At 43.1% G+C, this 12,709-nt stretch overlaps 1 long non-coding RNA gene across 1 annotated transcript; it reads right to left on the bottom strand.

The window, feature by feature from the left end:
- Positions 1–4,483: 4,483 nt before the first annotated feature.
- Positions 4,484–12,700, bottom strand: LOC118579910. The gene is made up of 3 exons (XR_004944513.1): positions 12,639–12,700; positions 11,445–11,623; positions 4,484–5,097 (listed from the first exon to the last, which is right to left on the bottom strand). It is a non-coding gene; the product is annotated as an uncharacterized LOC118579910 (long non-coding RNA).
- Between the last annotated feature and the right edge of the window lie 9 nt (positions 12,701–12,709).

The following is a 12,709-nucleotide window of genomic DNA, read 5'->3' as shown; positions in this document are numbered from 1 at the left end:
ACAGCCTCTAATTTCCTGTAGAAAATAAAAGCAGAACTTCTTTCCCAAAGTAACATATCTTCTGACTTAAATTTTGAAGTCAAGATATTTTTAAAATATATAAGTAGGTTTAATCTAGCAGCTTTCATAATCAAATATCTCTCAGCAATTATCATTTGTTTATTAGCAGTCAAAAAATTTAAAGACAACACATATAGTATCCAGACTCTGTATATTTTCCATCTTTATGTTGCTGAGGACCGAACCCAGGGCCTTGCGCTTGCTAGGCAAGCGCTCTACCACTGAGCTAAATCCCCAACCCCTATATTTCTCTTTTAAAGACTTTCTCTACTCTTTTTCTTTTCTCTCCCAAGTCCATATACATATATATATATATATGTTTGTTTGTTTGTTTTGAGATAGGGTTTCTCTATGTAGTCTTGGAACCTGTCCTAGAACTCACTCTGTAAACCAGGCTGGCCTCAAACTCACAGAAACCTGCCTGTTTCTGCCTCCTGAGTGCTGAGATTAAAGGCGTGCGCCACCACCGCCCAGCCTACATATATTTTTTGACACACTGTGACCCACTTAGAGGCTTATAATGAATGATAAATGCTCAGTCAATTGCGCAGGCTTATGACTACTAACTAGCTCTTACATTTCAAGTTAACCCATTTTCCTTATTTATATTCTGCCATGTAGTGGTACCTTTATTAGCATGGATGTTCATCTCCTGCTGTAGCTTCCTCCTCCTCTCTGTTCCATCTCCAGGGGATCACACTGATCTTTATAGACAGATATTTTCTGTCCCAACCACCTGCTGCCAAATAACCAACACAGAGGCTTATTATTATCTATAACTGCTCAGCCAATAGCTCAGGCTTATTACTAACTAGCTCTTATACTTAAATTAACCTATAATTCTAATCTATGTTTAGCCACATGGCTTGGTACCTTTTCTCAGTACAACACTCCCATTTTGCTTCCTCTGCACTTGACTGGTGACTCCTGACTCTGCCCTCCTCCTTCCCATCATCCTTAGTTTGGTTGTCCTACTATACTTCCTGCCTTTTATTAAACCAATTTGAGTAATAAATCTTTAAAGTGTACAAAAGCATTCTTCCACAGCAGAAGGAAGAAAGTATTACTAGTGGTTAGGGCCTGGGATGGGTGTTTCCCAGTTTTTGGGTTCGTATTCAAAGAACTGGAATAAAAGCTCACACAAATTTACAAAAGTAACAAGGAGACATTATTTAAAACACAGCGATGGAACAGGTCTGTTTTATGATATTTTAATTATTTTCTAACAAATAAAGCTTGCTTGGAGTCAGAGGGCAGAGCTAGCCACTAGCCAACCAAAATTAACCATAGAGGTTTGAAGGACTGTAGACAGACAGGAGACAGGAAGTAGTAAGGCAGGGCTAAGGGAGGATCTCAGTCTTTTTGGAAGGAGGAACAGAAGAGATTGGAGCCGACTGATGTGAGACAGAAGGAAACCAATTATAAGGGACCATTGTCTTCAAGATTCTAATTCTCTCCATGCTTACTATTGATTTCTAGGAATCCTTTCTTACATGTCATGCCATCTTTAAATCCAAACCTTCCATTCTGATAAAAAAAAAAAAAGTTTTTCCAATAGCAAGTCTCTAGAAGGAAGATGGGGCCCCAAAAACAGCAACAACTCTACCCAGTCCAGAATGATGCCATGGTAATCATCATCATACTACACTTCTTGCCAGAATTTCAGACAATCTTACCCATTACTCTGAGAGATGCTGCAGAATCTACAGTTAGTCTAACTGTGATTCAACTATCTGAGCTTTCTCACAGTACCCAACAGAGATACCATTGCCCCCTAAACAGCAGGAAGCAGTTCTAAGAAAATGACACCCCTTCTCCCTAAGGTCTCATAGTTCCCAGGGTTATGGATGATGGTTCTAGGGTTGGGGTTGGAAGAAACTGTTAAACTCAGTACTCTCCTTAAGGAAATAAAATATGTCTCAAAAAAAAAAAAGGGAAAAGAAGAAATGGAATGGATAGGTATAAGATATTATGGTAGACTATTATGTACATTAGTAAACAAATTTAGTAAAATAGCAGCCTTAGATAATTTGCACTATAATTTGCACTGTTATGAATTCTTATATGTTGATACAAATATAAACTTTTTATATTCCTATTTAAGATAATTTGTATATTGATACAAATACAGAACTATGTTTGTTATAATGTACACATATTTTTACTCTTATTTGAAATATTTGTATATTGATACAAATGTAAATTTATATCTGTCATACTGTATGAATGTTCTACTTCTGTTTAAGATATTCTGTATACTGACATATATTTAGGATTATTATCATGTTGCATATTGCACTATACATTCCTACCTCTGTTAATGATATTTTGTGTATTGTCACAATTTTAAAGTCATTGTCCTTTTACTGTACATTTGCTTACAGACTGTTTGCCTTGTTTACATGAAGCCTTAGTCCTTAGGTTGTTTAGGTAGATAAGACTTATAGATTTATTGTCACCTATGCTTGTCATCTCTATAATTATGTAGTTAGGTTATCCAGATTTATAAATACATAGGTCGGATGGACAGGTAATCTTCAAACACTTCATAGACTTAGAAATTATGGCATTTAAATAACTTAGAATTCTGTTGACGTGAGAGACAATTTCTCCTGGCAGCACCAATTTGATCCCGAAAGAATGTTGGGCTTCTAAGACATTTCCATTTGGAAGTTTGTCTTCTTGGCACAAAATGGCCTACTGGGCAAAGAACTGCCCTTGCCTCAACTGCTGACAGTACAAATGCTGTCCTTTCTGGACAAGCGAGACACAAGGAAAGCGACCACTGTACTTTGCCAAGACAAGGTAAGATGGTCTTTCAGAATTCCTGCTTCTGAAAATGGTCTGTCAGGTGGGTACTCTAGGCCTGTAGCCAATTTGAACGCACTAACGATGCTGAGAAACATTAGGTGACTGTCTAGGCTGCCAGCTGTCTCTATCTACTCTTCAAGACTCCCAAAAGTTGTTTGCATCCTTCTCCCGTTTCTCAGGTATTATTATATTCCTTCTCAGGTCTTTGATGAGGTTGAAGACTAGCAGTTATAGTTACAACTTTATATATATATATATATCTTAGATATATCTTTAGGATAGGACACCTTTTGGAATGATCTTTGTAACATGCCACCTACCCACACTCTAGACTTCCTTGGATTTTAGTATGTGTTTTTTGCTTGATAATTGTTTGCATTTATTATAATTCCAACTTATCTAGGTCATTGTCCCTCATTACTCCTGGACAATATTTGATAACCATTTATTTGTATATAGTCTTGTATTAGGTTAGAACCTTCTTATTTAGACAAAAAGGGGAGATGTAGTGGGTAGCCATCCCAGCCTTGGCCTGGAAGTTCCAACACTCATTCAGGCTTCGGTAATGGTCACACACACACAAGGTGGGGCTGAGGGAGGAAGCTGAAGACCCAGGATGGAGAGGAGAGGCTTCTCTTGGTTCCGGGACCCTGGACGCTGGAGGTAGACCAAGCAGAGTTCTCCAGAGAACACCGCTGGACTGTGCCATACCTTTCCCAGACCCTACAACCTATCCCTTCATTTGTAAGTTACCCCACAAAATAAACCTCCCTTTTAACTATGTGGAGTGGCCTTAATAATTTCACCAATACCTGTTTCTCTCATCTTTCAGGTCCTTACTCTGATTTCTGACTCCTGATTTTTTACTGATAAAGATTAATTAGGTTAATGCTTCACAGGGTGGATACACTGTCAAGACATCCATGGAGACCAGAGGGCATGAGAGCCCCAAGAACTGGAGTTACAGGCAGGTGTAAACTATCTGAAATAGGTGCTGGGGAACGAATCTAGGTCCTCTGCAAGAGCAGGAAGCACTCTTAACCACTGAGCCCTCTCTCTAATCACAAAGACTGTTTTTAATTATGTTTGGGTGGGGGGAGGCTAGCACATTTGTGTAGAAACTAGAGGCATTGAATCTCCCGGAGCTTGAGTTACACTGTCCAATGTGAGTGCTAGGAACTAAACTTGAGTGCTCCGCAAGAGCAGCCCAAGCTCTTAACTGCTGAGCCATCTCTCCAGCTGGTTTGCTGTTTTAATTGATAGATTAAGTTATATAATCAGCCAGCCAGTGGTGGCACATGCCTGTAATCCCAGCACTCTGGAGGCAGAGGCAGGTGGATCTCTGTAAGTTCGAGGACAGCCTGGTCTACAGAGCTAGTCCAGGACAGGCTCCAAAGCTACAGAGAAACCCTGTCTCTAAAAACAAAACAAACAAACAAACAAAAAAGTTATATAATCATTCCGTCTAGCCAGGAGGCGGTGGTGCATGCCTTTAATCCCAGCACTTGGGAGGCAGAGGCAGGCTGAGTTCAAGGCCAGTGCACAGCAAGTTCCAGGACAGCCAGGGATATACAGAGAAACTCTGTCTCAAATCCCACCCCCACTCCCAAAATCATTCCCCCTTCTGTTCGTGTCCCCTCCCTTAACACATCTAGTTTTTATCATATGCACACACAGTCTTAAGCATGATATGATATATAGGGTATTTTCCCTAAATGTTCATTTTAAGGATATACTTTGATTTTTCTGTGCATGTACCAAAAACCAGTTCAGGCTGAATTGACCTTTCTACTCTCCTCCCTGGTATTAGTAGGTAAAAGGGGCATGATTAAATAGAATCCAAGTTTTCTGGCTGATAAGGGGAAGAGAAACTTCTTCCATTATTCAGAGTGAGGAGGTGTGTCTACACTAGATGCTGGTGTGGGTCCCAGGCTTCCCGTGCATTACAGAGGAAAGTGAGCATAGCCCAGTCCAAGCAGAGCTCCAGCTTACTAAGGTTCCCTGGCTTGCCTGCCTCAAGGGTCCCCAGACCCTTAGCTGGGACTCCAACCACCACTTCTTCCTGCACCTCAGCTGCCAGTAGCCTCAACCCGGATGCACATGGTGCATGACTGCGTGGGAGGCAGGAGGTGCACTGCAGTTCTTCCGTGATGCAGCTTTTATGAGTCATCTTCCATGCTAAGAGCAGGCTTTCAGTACACAGCTGCACAGGAGTTATCCACGCTCCTGCAAATGACCACAATAAATGCATTGTTTCAGCATGCTAGAATTAGAACTTTTTTTTTTTTTTTTGCTCAGTCTGCACCTATGGGTGAATGGATGCTTCTCAAGGAAAAGTCATGCATCTCACATCCCTCAGTATATTTCCTTCCTTCCTTCCTTCCTTCCTTCCTTCCTTTTCTTTTTGACAGGGGTCCACCATGCATCCATGTCATTCACTGTGTGGATCAGGCTGACCCAAATTCACAGAGATCCACCTGCTTTTGTTTCTTGAACGCTGTGGTTGAAGCTGTGCACCACCAAATCTAGCTTATTTCGAAATGTGTATCAAAAAAAAATTTGGGCCAAGGCCAGTCTAAACTACACAAGACCTTGTCTCAAAAAGCATTTAAATGGTTAATTAAAACAAAACTTCAATTTTCCTGCAGCCTCTTCCCAGAGATTCTGATTTGTAGCCAAGGAATCTGCATTAAATCCTCCCAAATGATGCTGATGTCAGTGCACAGCTGTGTTCCCTCTGTGGGACCTCCAGAGAGTCCCCAGTTCTTGTTTCTCAGAACAAAGATTTGGACACACAAATAGCAGCAAGCCCAGAGAGAAACTTACATTGTTTCATTGTTTTCTTGAGAGAGAGAGAGAGAGAGAGAGAGAGAGAGAGAGAGAGAGAGAGAGAGACTCCCAAAGGAGACAGACTAGAGCAAAAAAAAAAAAAAAAAAAAAAATTATCATTTCAATGGTGTTAGCACACTGAGGGTTGAGGCTTTTCTGTCATGTAGAGTGAAGGGTTTTGGTCATTGGCACAGCACAGGCTTTTAATTTTTAAATTACATTCTCTTTAGTGCGCATATGATGGAGAGGGCAGTATATGTGCCATGCTGTCTGTCCCCTCCCCTATTTTTGTCAAAATGAAAACTAATCAATTTTTTTCTTTATCAATTCCTGCTTCCAGATTTCTTTGAAATTCAGGGAAACTGAAGGTGGACTTAGAGATCTACGTATCCAGGAACAACACACCTACACTGACCCTATCAGCTTTCCTGGGACAGAACAGTAGGGCAGAGGTTGGGAAGGGCTTATGCAAAGGCTAGAAAATCACCATACAAGAAAAGCCTGTTGGTAAAGAGGAAGGCTGCAAGCCCCGAGGTGGTGGTGCATACCTTTAATTCCAGCACTCAGGAGGCAGAGGCAAGAGGATCTCTGTGAGTTTGAGGCCAGCCTGGTCTACAGAGCAAGTTCCAGGACAGCCAGGGCTACACAAAGAAACCCTGTCTCGACCCCACACACACACAGTGCGGGGGAGGGCTGAAAGAGAGAGAGAGAGAGAGAGAGAGAGAGAGAGAGAGAGAGAGAGAGAGAGAGCGCGAGAGAGCCCTTGACAGAGGCTAGCTAGAACCGACCGGAGCCACCTACTCATGAACAGACGCACCCCACAGTGTCTGAAGGTGAGCTGCTGTGCTCAGGACACTACTAACACACTCCTGGGAAGATTTAAGGCAATGAGATATGCAATAAATGAAGTAATATGTAGAACAACATGTAACAGAGTGTGCACAAGAAAGCCCACAGGATGCAGATGACCTCAAAACTCATTTAATAAATATAAAAGTCAAAACCCTTGGTGGAGTATTTCCTGTTTAGGCTTGGAAAAGAGTCTGCCCCAACTTGCTTTCTCCTCCTCCAAAGCATACCTATTTGTAATAAACCACCCTTGCTTCTGCTATTATTATCCATGTGGCTCTGTCCAGTTCCCTGTTCCAGGACACAAGAACCTGGAAGTCCCCTGGAGATACCTATTGGATCCCAATATTTGCTTATATTGTACCCTTACTTCCTCATTTGTGTGAATGGGTTTCTCTTACAGCCAAATGTAGGAGACTACAGTAATAGGACAGTGTTCCCTAACTCAGTCCTACGTAGGAAAAAGGTCATGTAAAATGACATGCCCTTGAAGGAAAGTATGATTTTGAACTTCAACTCAACGGAAGAATAAAGGCCTAAAAACAAAAACAAACAAACAAACAAACAAAAAACCACATAAGGCTAGAAAGAAGGTTCGTCAGTAAAGGTGCTTGTGGCTCAAGCCAGGCAATCTGAATTCCATCCCTGGTGCCCACATAAATGTGGAAGGAGAGAACTGACCCCACGGAGTTATCCTCTGGCCTCCATACATGCCCTGTGACATACATTTACACCACACACACACACACACACACACACACACACACAATAGATAGATAGATAGATAGATAGATAGATAGATAGATAGATAAATAGACAGTTGCTTGTTAAAAATCAAGATCAATCAACATAACCCTGTAACTTAGCTTTCTTCGATCATCTTATCTCCACATAAGTCCAAGCTCAACTCTGCTGTCCTATAAAACCTTCTGACTACAGGACGGAGGTTGGTTTACCTAACCTTTTCTGAAGGGAGGAATTTTCTTATATACAAGAAAGGGAAATTTCCCTTTACAATGTTTCCTAGGGCTGGTGAGATGGCTCAGTGGGTAAGGCCTGACCACTGTCTGACTCTTAGGACTTACATGGTAGAAGGAGAGAACTCACTCCAACTTCTCCTGGGATGGCCAAACGTGAGCCCCAGCACTTGCTGAACACACAAGCCTGGGCACCAATTGTACACAGGAGCTTGGGCATCTGCTGTACATGCGAGCCCTGGCACCCAGTGTACATATGATCCTGGAAACCTGCTGTCCACATGAGCTCAAGCACCAGCTGGACATACGAGGTCTGGCACCTACTGCTGTCCACATGAGCTGGGTCACCAACTGAACTCATGAGCCCATGCACCTGCTGTATACATGAGCCTGGGCACCAGCTGTACACACCAGCCTGGGTACCTGTTGTTCTTTCTTCCTCCAGGATAATTTATTTTGGTTTCATTTGATCTGGGGCAAAGTTTTGTTTTGTTTTTGAGACAGAATCTCAGTAGGTAACTCTGATTGGCTTAGAACTCACAGTGTAGACCAGGCTAGCCTCAGACTCTTGAGATCTGCTTGCCTCTGCCTCTTGAGTTCTGGGATGAAAGATGTGTAGGCATGTGGCACCATTGCTGGGTTGGTTTGAGGTCTCAATATGTAGCCTTGGCTGACCTAGAACTTAGAACAATCCTCCTGCCTCTGGCTCTGAGTACTGAAATTACAGGTGTACACTAGCAAGCCCAGTCTCCCCATGTGATTTTTTAGTAGGACCTGAACATGAAGGGACAAATTATTGGCAAATTCTAATTTGTCCTGCTTTACACATAAATGCTAATCCAGGCCTTAGTTCAGTCCATCTCCAGATGTTCCTCTCATGAAGTTTCTTATTCGGAGCTGGCTCCTCTGCTCCAGATGCTCCAGGTGGCCCATCATAGGGATTATGGCTGACATCCTCATAGCATAGGGCAGATTTACAAGAGAAAAAGCATCATGAAATCACTTTGTCAGTGTCACATGACACAGGAGCTTTCAGGTGGAGGACCCAAAAAGCCAAGGGACACTCTCCAACTTTATGTTTGAATTACCCAAAGCAGGAACAGCTGTGCAGAGAAGGATGACTGGACAAAAGATTGGGAGCTGAAGGAACAGAATGAACCAGGGAAAGCCAGCAGGCCCTGTCTGTTCAGCTACTTCTTGGTCCCTGGTTGTGACAACTCTTCATCTTCCGTATGGAGAGAGGTCTTCCCGGAACAAAGGCCTTCACCGCCACCCCTCTCCCACTGGACCCCTCTGTGAGGCCCTCCTGTTTTCTTTTTGTGTGTCACCCACTGAGTTTAAGAGGAGTCTCTTGGCAGAGCATGCTTGGTGGCTATTTATTGAATCAAAGGCAAACTTATCATCAGCTACAACACTGGGAAAAACGACACCCTGGAACCAGAGAGGTAGTCCAGCAGTTAAGAGTATATACTGTTCTTCCGGATGGCCTGAGTTCAAATCTCAACACCCACATCAGACAACTTCACACCCATCTGTAACTCTAGCTCCAGACAATCTAACGCCCTCTTCTGGCCTCCACAGGTACCTGCACTCATGCACAAAAGCACACACAAGCACATTACATATACATAATTAAAAATAAAATAAATGTGGGTTTTTTTTTTCTTTTTTAAATTTCACATGTGAGTGTTTTGGCTGCATATATGTCTGTAAACCACAGTTCCTGTGGAGGCCAGATGAGGTGTCAGATCCCCATGGAGTTACAGACAGTTGTGAGTCATCATGTGGGTGCTGGGGATCAAACCTGGGTCCTGTGGAAAAGCTACCAGCTCTCTTAACCCATGAGCCATATCTCCAGCTTCTTAATCTTTTTTAAGAAGAAAAGGATGCCAACAACCAGTAGCTGCTGCCAATAGTCGCTCAAGGACTAGTAAGGCCTGCCCCCATCCGTGACGAAATGTCGAGGGACCCAATCTTTTTCTTTCTTTCTAATTTCTTTCTTTCTTCCTTTTCTCCTTTTTCCTTTTCTTTTCTTTTCTTTTTTTTTTCTTTCTTTTTTTTTTTTTTTTGACAGATTTTCTCTGTGTAGCCCTGGCTGTCCTAGAACTTATAGACGAGAATTCATAGCAAGGTGCAGCTGAATATTAAGGCTGTATAACACCAAATATTCCATTATAAATGGCTTCCCATTTGACTGACACTTGGTCAGTCAAAGTATAGCTTTAATACACTGCTGAATCTCTATAATACATTCTTATGGCCTACAAGACCACCAGGCCCCCTGCCGTCCTGAGGCCCACTTGCAAAATAATCACCCAGAAGCTTATATTAATTATAACTGCTTGGCCATTAGCTCAGGCTTAATACTGACTAGCTCTTACACTTAAATTAACCCATATTTCTTATCTATGTTTAGCCACGTGGCTTGTTACCTTTTCTCAGTTCTACCTTGACATCTTGCTTCCTCTGTGTCTGGCTGGTGACTCCTGACTCAGCCTTCCTCTTCCCAGAATTCTCCTTGTCTGCTTATCCCACCTATACTTCCTGCCTGGCTACTAGCCAATCAGCGTTTTATTTATCAACCAGTCAGAGCAACAAATATTCATAGAATACAGAACAACATCCCACAGCAGTGCAGTGCATTCCTGAGTGCAACAGCCTTGTCATAGTCAGAGGACATCTTACTGCTTCACATTTTCCCATTATCAGGCTCTTGGGAGGGATGTAGCTGTCCCTACAGGGCTGAGCCCTCTGACATCACTTCTTCGCAGCACATTGGTCAGTTACGGTTCTACATTAATCAACACCCGCTGCAGTAAAAAGCTTCTCATAAGAAGGCTGGGCAGGGCACTAATCTATGGATATAAACATGAGTATTAGAAAGCAGAAGGATAAACTCTTAGAGAATACCTAACATTTTCAGGCTTTGTGGCTGGCTTTGGAGAGACCAAGTTCCGGTTTCTCCCTTGCAAGTAGGGAAAGGCTCTCTGGTTTCTAAGGTCTGCGTCAGAGAAGGAAGTGTGAAAACCGAGAGGACAGGACAAGGTCGGGGAGAAACACGGCGGCAGAAGCCTTCATTTGTGGCTGCCATTTTCTAAACTCTCGCCATATTAAACTCTCTCCCACACATCCAGTCCCTGGTTTCCTGAATTCTTATCTCTCCCTGGGTCTCATTTCTCCACAACCAGGATCTGTTGCAGCAATGACTCTGATTAACTGCAGTCTTCCCTTTGTCATACTTCACACCCTAAGTGCTTATGTGGCTTCAAGGGCAGCTGGGCTATGGCCCTATAGCACTTCATTTGAATCCTATCGTACTATTGACTTTTCTGGTTACTGAGACAAGATACCTAACAAAAGCAAACTAAGGAGGGAAGAAGTTGGGAGCGCGGAGCAACTGGTCACTTTGTGTCCAGTCAGCAGGCACAGGAAGATGAATGCTCCTCTTAACGCCGCGCGCATGGACTGAGAGCTCGCTTACAGAGTAGTTCCTCCCGACGCATTCCACCCAATCTACAAACACTCTTGCAGACCCAAGCAGAGGCTTATGTCCATGCCCATTCTTAAACCCATGAAACTGTCCATCAAGATTAGCTGTTAACCAATGAACCATCTATCTTTGCAGCTCCCAAAAGTCCCATAATTATTAACAGATTAAGTTGTAAGAAAGGAAACATAACTGGGAGCAGGGAAAACATATTTTTTAGTTTTATTTATTTGTTTATCTTTTGAACTTATTTGTTTTAACTTATGTGTATGATTGTATGGCCTTTGTGTATATCTGTGCACCACGTGTGCGCCTGGCACCCCTGACAGGTTTTTTTGACCCAGGTTTTCTCTTTTTCTCCCTATGCTTTGTTATGTTATATTATTGCTATTATATTGTTATATTAGCTCCTCATCTCTTGCTCAACCTACCTTCTTAAACAGCTCAGGACCATTTGTCCTGGGGTGACACTGCCCACTGTGGGATGTGCCCCCAACATCAGTCATTCATCAAGAAAGCGCTTCACAGACTTGCTGACGGGCAATCTGATGCATACGTGTTCTCAGCTGAAGTTCCTCTTCCCAGACGACTCCAGCTTATGTCAAGTTGACTGAAATTAACCACGACAGACAGCACATAAAACAATGGGCTTCACCGTGACGTTTTTACGTGTATCATTGTACTTTCCTCATATTAACTATCGTCTTCCCTTTCCCCCTCTATAAGATGGGTGTGTGTGTGTGTGTGTGTGTGTGTGTGTGTGTGTGTGTTAGTGATACTAGGAGTAGAGATAATATCTGTAAAGTACTTGGCAAGAAACAGGGACTCACGAAATTGTAATAAAATCACCTAGGTTATGAGGGGACTGAATGAGCTGTTGAATGAGCTGTTGTTTGGACAAGGAATGTGGAACTTGTGATTCAAACACAATGTCAGGGCCTGAGGGAGAGATGGCTCAGTGCTTATAAGCCACACTGCTCTTCCAGAGGATCTGAGTTCGGTTCCCAGCATCCACCTTTGGGACTTCCTGGGATGCCCTCCTGTGATACTAGCTCCCTGGGGATACAATGCACTTTTAGAGATGGTTATGGTGGCTCTCACCTATAATCCTCAGCTTTGGGGAAACCGAGGCAGGAAGACAGCATGAGTTCTTTGCACCCACCTCATTTACAGGGTGAGTTCCAGGCTAGCCTGGACTGCACTGAGACCCTGCCCTCCAAACCAAAGAAACACGGTAGAAAAGAAATCAGTAAGGAACTGGTTAAGAGCGGTTTTCCATCCCATAGAAGATGAAGTGAGAGAGACAGAGACCATTGCAAGCTCAGCTCTCCAGAGGCTGAAGCAGGAGGATCCTAAGGCCAGCCTAGACTGCATAGTCTGTCACAAAATAACACAGATTTTTTTTTTTAATCCCCTGAGTGAGGCAATGAGGTAGGAAGAGGGTGACTAAGTAAAGTATATCTTGTAGGACAGTGGTGGTGCGTGCCTTTAATCCCATCCGGAGGCAGAGGCAGGTGGACCTCTGTGAGTTTGATTCCAGGGGGTGCGCGGGGCAGGAATAGTTCCAGGACAGCCCAGAACTACACAAAGAAACCTTTTCGCGGGGAAGAAAAGAAAACGTTTACCTGGAGTGGAGCGAGGTGCTGCAGGCCTGGACAGGTGCCCCACCCGGGAGACTGCAGACGGCTCATGTGGG

The sequence above is a fragment of the Onychomys torridus genome, chromosome 3 (assembly GCF_903995425.1).
Source record: "Onychomys torridus chromosome 3, mOncTor1.1, whole genome shotgun sequence".
Taxonomy (NCBI): Eukaryota; Metazoa; Chordata; class Mammalia; order Rodentia; family Cricetidae; genus Onychomys; species Onychomys torridus.
Note: the sequence above shows the minus strand (reverse complement) of the source record. Positions and strands in the feature narration are given on the sequence as shown.